We start from the raw sequence: 8399 nt of genomic DNA, 5'->3' as shown, positions 1-8399 counted from the left end.
CACCCTGAGTTTCAGAAGCTATCTTTCATTCTGAATTTCTATACTTCCCTGAAATGAGTATCAAACTCACCTTTCCAGCTTTAAGACACACTATTGCCCTTTGTATTCCCTATGCACCACCCAAATTAGAGAGCTTACCTTTCCCTGAACAATGTCAGACATTCCTGCCTCAATACTTTGCTCATCTCATTTCTTGAGCTTGGGATACTGTCTCCTACATTTTGCCTATCAAAATCCTGCTCATCCTTCAAGGACCAGCTCATTTCCTCCCACTAAAAGTCATTTTTCTCATCTGCAAACTCAATGGTATTGAGCTTTTACCTTTCTTATGGCATTTTCAATTCTCTACTTTATGACACATTTATTTGTATACATGCCATGTTTACCATGTTATCAGTTCCTTGAGATCAGGGACCATGTCCTATTTCTTGTTGTGTTCTCCTCAGCACCTGTATTTTGCCTGATTGTGAGAGACATTTAATAAATATTCATTCAACTAAATTGAATTCATTGAATGAAAACAGAAATGACTGAATAAGCCAGAGCAGCAGTCTGGGAAAAGGATGGTAAAGGCGCCTCCTATCCTCCTCTGTTTTCATGTACCTCTGTTTGGGGGAAACCCTCAACTGAAATGTTAAACCCTACCCGCTCCCTGCCTCCATCTCCCACATGGGGTCCATGCCAGACATATCTAAGAGAAATCAAACCATGTTCATTAGCTGCCAAAGCCAGCAGGGAAAGAAAGATATTCTGCCTTAAAAGTTGAAGACTCAATTCGGAGCTGGCTGGACATGAAAGAAGTCTTTAAAAAATAATCAGCTAATGGCGAAGTCTCTCTGATTCAGTCAGTGTGCATCAGAACTGGTCTCAGATTCTTTATCATCCTTGAAGTCTTTAGGCTGTCTCTACATTCTCAGCGTCTGACAAGAAGCGTCCCAGAAGCTTTTAGATTCCATCAGTAGAGCTTTGTTAGGAAAACCAACACTCGCTTCTTTTGTAACAAATTCAAGGAAAGGCCATGATCGTAGCCAAGAATTCTCTTGAGTTTTCATTTCAATATCAAGTGAGCCAAGAAAATGCCAAATTGAGGTTGGTGGAGAAAAGAAGGTCCAGTAAGAATTTGAACCAAGCTCTCCAGATAATAGATGGATGTGCTTCTATAAGGTTGCTCTCCACATCCTGCAGAGCAGACCCAGGTGAAGTGACTGGAGAGTTTCGAGGAAGGTCACCTTGGCAAAGCCTCACCAATGTTAGCTCTATTGCCTGTTCGCAGGATTTAACAACTTTAGCAATCCATTCCATTCTTTGCTTGGAAGTGGAGGGATAATAATGCCTGCAGTAATTACTTCCCGGGAGCGTTATGAGATTCAAATGATTCAGCATACATAAAAGACTTTGCAAAAATTATTTTTGGGGTTTCTTTTAGCCAAGATCTATGATTTTTGTGTAAACAAAAAAATTTTTTTGTGTAAAATTATTTTTGGGGTTTCTTTTAGCCAAGATCTATGATTTTTGTGTAAACAGAAAAAAAACTTTGTGTTAAAAAAAAAAAAAGCAAATCCTCTGAAATGTATAGTTTTTTAAGAGACACCGAGAAGTTTGTGATTTGTTACCTCTAAAGCTACTCTGTGTCCGGGGCAGAACTCAAATCTGGATCTTCCTTACTCATTTGCAAATCTTAAATATCAACAGTCATTACTATCATTTGTTTAACTAGTTAGTCATCTAATTGGTTTTTTTGGCCCCAAACTGTAATTTCATTGGTGAAAGAAGTTCCTTTGTGAGGAATTCAGTGCAGATCAGCAACTGTTTTGTTAACATAGTCTTAGTTGTTTGGAGGATTGAGAGGTTAAAGGACTTGCAACTAGGTGGTGTGGTAGACAGAGCACCAGGCCTTGAGTCAGAAAGACCTGAGTTCAAATCTAGTCTCAGGCACTTATCATTTTAACCTTTGTTTGCCTCAGTTTCCTTATTTGTAAAGTGGAGATAATAATAGTTCCTCCCTCTCAGGGTTGTTTGAGATTGAATGTAATAAAATTTATAAAGTATATATATATATATATCTCGGAGGTCAGACCAAAACCTAGGTATCTTAGGTCCAAGGCTGGCCCTTTACTCACTACTCTGTGTTATTCCTACTGGTTTTTATCATTGTTATTATTATCTTGAAGCCATTTAGGTTTTAGTGATTACCCATTAGGTGAGATTACCATTTTAGGTAGAAGTGGAATGAAAGTACTACACCATACAACTTCTTCATCTAACATTTTAGTAGATAATAGTTTAATTAATGCTGAGAGCAAGGGTCTATGGGAGTCGGTCACAGGACAAAAGAGATCGGGAGGGAAACTAAAAGAGGAAATAGGAGGATATTCACCCACCAACCAATTTGTTAAAAAGTACTACCAGCATCACTAAGAAGACAACATTTCTCCAAACTTGGTTTCAAATGGGTTTTCATGAAGCCCAACATGGGTCCGAACCATATTTCTGTTAGAGCATGATCATACAAGAATACTGTCATCAATAGTTCGACATCAACTCAAGGAAATCCATCATATTACTAGCACGTGTGTGAAGGAACAGAGAAAGAGTAGGCAGGGGGCCCTTGTTCAAAACTGTGTAAGAGAATTCAGTACAGGAGAGACGGTCTCTTTCAAAGAGTGGCATCCTGGTGCTGTGATGAACACAGTGTGAGAATTTAATATTCACATACTGTATTAATACCTGTATATTAGACAGAATTCATATATCTTCCTATATCTGGGATCTGGATCAAAGATAACAACCAGTCTGCTGCTTTTTGCATTTTTTCTGACCTTAGGAATCCCCAAGAATGTCTTTTCCTTTTTTTAACTGAACATGGTTAATAAATAAGGAGACAAGGATTCTTTTCCTGTGTCGGGTGCTTCCCATGATGCAGGTATGGGGAGAGGTGAATAGTTATGGACCATCTCTTAATTAGCTATTTGTCAATTAAAGATGTCTAGGGATAGTCAAGGGAAGGGCTGAATAAAGAGCTCCTAAAAATCTATTTGTTAAACTGCCTGATCTAGCTCCAGAGAGCCATGAAGACCTATATTGCTTTATCAGTTATGATGCCAGTCTAACCAATAAACCTGATGGAATCAATTTATATTCTTACCCAAAAATCAGTCACTTGTGTTAATTCTAATCTTAACAACAGACAATTCCAACAAGGAAGAAAAGGGCTAGCTATCTAGAGAGATACACCTGAGTCAGTTTAGATGGCAAGTACAGAGGATAAAAGAAAGAGCAGGTAACCACTGATGAACTCATATGTCATAAATGACAAAGGCAACAAGAAGGGTGGTTTATTTTTTTAGCTGCACTGGGGACAAGAGAAAGGGATAGGGCCATTCATCACTCAGAATTGGTGGGATGACAAAAAATGATGAAAAGGAAAAATCATAGTCACTCAGCTCCTCTTTTGTGTCTGTTTTCTCTAGCAAATAGAACCATTCTGCAGTCCAGGTAAGAAAGAACAAAAAATATTTACAAGGAGTTAAACTCAAGATTAGTTAGTCTTCGAGGTTCAAATCTGGCTTTAGACACTTCCTAGCTGTGTGACCCTGGGCAAGTCACTTAACCCTCATTGCCTAGCCCTTACCACTCTTCTGCCTTGGAGCCAATACACAGTATTGACTCCAAAACGTAAGGTAAGGGTTTTAATTTTAAAAAAAAATTTTTAAGATTAGTTAATCTACCTAATTAGAATTACTAGATCTGGATGATAGGACATTCATTCATTCAACAAGCATTTATTAAGGGAATACCATGTGTCAGGCACTATAGCAGAGACAGCTTACAAAGCCAAAAATTAAACAGTACCAGACTTTTTTATTTTAGATTATTTTAGTGAAAATAATCCCAGAGGTCTAAAATTTGCATTGCAAGATTTGATTTCCAAGCTGCAATAAATGAGCTTTGAAAAATCACGAAGCACAGGAGAGATATGGCCAATAGGAAGACATTCAAGTGTCCTGATTTTCGTAGAGGAGAAGAGCATGAATTCTTCAGACTCTAGACCAATGAACTTGACTTTGATTCCTAGAAATTTTTTAGAAAATGGGATTCGTGAACATTTAGAAAGGGAGGCAGAAATAAGTAACAGCTAGCCTAGATTCCTCAAGAGGAATTCACACCTGTCTACCCTCATTTCCTCTTTTGAAAAGGTGACTGAACTAATAGACCAGTGATGGGCAAACTACAGCCCATGAGCCAGATGTGGTCCCCTGAAATGTTCTATCCAGCTGCCAGACATTATTCCTCATCTGACAAATACAATGAGTAGGATACAATACAATGAAACTTCCAAAGAGTTGCCTTAGAAACAGACTGACAGAGGAGCATTTCCTTTCCTTTGGCCCCCTCTTTAAAAAGTTTGCCCATCACTGTACTAGAACAAAAAGGTTTTTGTGGCCATGATATGCCTGAATTTCAGAAAAGCATTTGGCAGAGTAACTTGGGATAGCCTTTTTGTCTAAAAGGAAACGTGTGAGCCAGATGATAATATAGTTAGGCATATTCTGAATTAGTTAAATAACCAGACTCAGAGAATAATCAGTCAATAATGAATCAATGAAGGTAGCGTCCTGGAACAACCTTTAGTAGAGCGTCCCAGGGATCTGTCCTTGAAATTATTCTGTTTAGCATTTTTCGAGTATGCTTATTAAACTTATGGATAATATGAAACTGAGAGGTGTAAGATTTTAACATCTTAGAACAATGGGGAAAATTTAATAAGATAAAATTTAATTGGAATAAATTAACTAATCAACAAGTATTTAGTAAATGCCTGAGATGTATCAGGCCCTGGCCAAGGCATGGTGGATATAAAGAAAGGCAAAAATACATCCCTGCCTTAAGGAGCTCAAATTCTAATGAGAAAGAGAGAGAGAGAGAGAGAGAGAAAGAGAGAGAATATATATACACACACAATATATATGCAATGCAAAATAGATATATACAATATAAATGCATTGAAAATGGATTATAATCTAGTACTATCAGTTGGGAGGAAGTGGGGAACTGGAAAAGACCTGAAAATGGTGGAATTTGAACTCTTTCTTAAAGAAAATTAAAAAAACCTAAGAGGTAGAGGTGAGGATGAGAATGAGGATGTAAAGCAGGAGAATAATTAATACTAAGGCTTAGAGATGGGAAATGGAGAATCATTGATGAGAGGCAAATAGTCCAATGTAGCTAGATTGTAGAGGATGTGGAAGGGAGAAAGCATAAGAAGACTGGAAAGTTGGGACTGGACCAGGTTGTAAAGAGTTTTAATAGCCAAATGAGAAATTTATATTCGATTCTGAAGATAATAAAGAGCCACTGGAATTTGTTGATTAAGGGGAATCACACGGCAGGGAAATCACTTTGGCGACTGAATGGAAGATTGATTGAAGGAGGAAGAGACGAGTCAGGGAGACCAACCAGAAGTTGATCATAATAATGCAGGCATGAAGTATTGAAGTCTGAAGCCAAGCTCACAGCTAGGTGAGTAGAGAGAAGAAGACATACAAGAGACATGTGTGATGACAAGACGAGGCAACAGAGTGTATATACAGGGCAAGTTCAAATTGAGGATGACACTTAAATTCATAAGTTTGGTCCCTAGAAGTCTTATAGTGCACCCAAAAGGAAAGATGAGAGAAGGCAAAGGTTTGGGAAGGAAAGTAATAAATTGTCTTTCGGATGTGATGAGCTTGAGATGTTTACAGAAAATCCCGTTCAGGGGAGAAGTTAGATCATAATGTCTTGTGTATGGCTTAAAAAACACCCATTTCACAAGCATAGGATGGCTAGACAAAAGCTCCCGTGAAAAAGATCTGGGGAGCTCATGTGTTTAAAGTTCTGTATGAGTCAATAGTGTGACTTGGCAGCTAAAACTCTCTCGAGATCTTAGGCTGCATTAACAGAAAGTTGGTAGCCAATAAGGAGGTGACTGTCCTACTGAACAGACCATATATGAAGTATGGTACTCTGTCCCACATCTTTCTTTAGGAAAGACTTAGGAAAGGAAAAACAAATGTTCAGAGGAGGACGACTCACCAAAAAGGTGAGGGGAATGGGAAGCTTGCCATGATGATAATAACTTGTTCTGTTCTCTACTGTTCACAAAAAGTCAAGTTGTAAAATAAAAACGTCTGCTGTCTTCCACCCAAAGCAATGAGTAATAAATTGTGGAACTGTGAACAACATTCAGGAGCTTGCTACATCTTACACTACCACTTTTTTTTTTTAATCATGCCTTGAGAAAAAGGATTTGATGTTCATGATGAAAATAAAATCTGGACAGGACTTCCCGGAATCACAGAATATAGAAGATGAAAGAATTTTGGAGATTATCTCATCCAACTCTTTCATGGTACTTAGAGGAAAACAAAGCCTTGAGGTTAAATGTTTTGCCCAAAGCCACATGGGTAGCAAGGAAGAAATCTGAGTTTCAAATGCAGGTCCTAGATTCTGTGATTTTTTTCTGAAAGTTTATGTGATTCCACAACCAAGGCTTTCTCCACTTGAAGTGTGATCTCATCAAGGATATATTGTGTGCAAATGTTTAACAACCAGCTCTACAAAAGAAATAATGTGCATGAGACATCCTCTTAAGTTTAAATTGCATTGTTAACTTTTCCTCCATCATTTTCTTAAGTCTAGACAATCAACAAAACAAAAAATAAAGCTCTGATTTGGTAGCATTTGTAGCCATAGAGGTTCACACTGAAAATTTAACAATCATCTCTCAAGAATTAGTTTGAACTGGATCTAGTACACCCAGACCTCACTCAGGTATTTATTTCCATTTTAATATACTTGTCTAGAATGTTAGAACTGGAAGAACCTTGAAAAATTATTTAGCCTGGACTTCTCATTTTACAGATTAGGAAACAGACCCACAGAGATGAAGAGTGCTAAAGGCATAGAGTGTGAAAAAGTGAGATCAAACTCAGGGCTCCTGCTCTAACTAAATGTGGGATTTTAGGTTTGCATCAACTCTGGGAAGTTTACAATCCCCCACTTTCTCTACTTGAGACATTTCTCACCCCGTCAGTTGATAGAGCCCTGACAAGGGGGTCACTCCTACATAGGCGGCTCTATATCTGAAAAATGTATCAACTGTAGAATTATATCATTCATGTTTAGGGAATCAGGCCAGAAAGCAATTGGGGAGGAAGGGAAGAACCAACAGGCATGGAATCACACCCCCTGAGTTTCATGTCTCCCTCATAACTCACTTTATTAACCTATCCCCTGATCCTCTCAGCTATGACTCCTACATATAGACTCCTAAGCCCTCCATAGCCCTCTCTCTGCCATTCTCAAGGAAATGAAGAGAGATTAATCAGTCAATAAGCATTTAAGAACCTTCTGTGTGGCAAGAGCCCATTAGTCTGTTCATACTGTCTGTCCAGTCTCACTTACCTCAGTACAAGTGATGTCTATCGATTTTAGAAAGAGTTAGGAAGGGGGTAGACCTGGGGCTACTGTTGATGGAGAGACACTTTCCATGAGTTCTCCCTTTGTGGCATTAGGTCAGGGGTTGGCAACATATGGCTCTCGAGCCATATCTGACTCTTTTGAGGGCCAGATACGGCTCTTTCTGCAGGAGCCATAAAGTCCATATTTTTCAGGCGCTGTTACAGGAGCCGCACTGTGAGCACTGTACAGCTCTCACGAAATGACATTTTAAAAAATGTGGCATTTATGGCTCTCACGGACAAAAAGGTTGCCAACCCCTGCATTAGGGCAATCCCGCCATCTACTCAGTCTTCTGATTAACCAGATGTCCTGTTCTCCATTCATCAGAAGGTACATCCATTCTTTAGGGAAAAAAAAAAAAGAAAAACTTGAGACATCCAAGTTTCAGAAGTTTCATATGACTTCAGATTAGATTGGTCATTTTGGTGAAATGTAAATTTCATTTCATTTAATTAATAATTAAACAATAATTTAAATTATTATTTTATTATAATTAAATTATACTTAAATTTAAATTATTATTTTATTATAATTAAATTACATTAAAATTAAACTTAAGTTTAAATCATACTTAAATATAATTAAATTTAAACTTAAATATATTTAAATTGTATTTAAAATAATTAAATTTAAATTGTATTTAAATATAATTAAGTTATATTTAAATCTAAAACATTTAAATATATAATTTACTTATATTGCAATTATTTTATTATAATTTAATTATATTTAAATTAAATTAAATATATTTAAGTAAATTATGATTGTACACATAATTAAGTAAAGCTTTAAATTAAATAAATAATTTGAGAGGGATTAAGATTAATTATTTAAATTTATATTCAAATAAATTATAATTAAATAAAATTTCAAGTTAAATAAATAATTTAAGCTGG

Source organism: Gracilinanus agilis, chromosome 3 (genome assembly GCF_016433145.1).
Source record: "Gracilinanus agilis isolate LMUSP501 chromosome 3, AgileGrace, whole genome shotgun sequence".
Lineage (NCBI taxonomy): Eukaryota > Metazoa > Chordata > Mammalia > Didelphimorphia > Didelphidae > Gracilinanus > Gracilinanus agilis.
This window is presented reverse-complemented; position numbering follows the sequence as displayed.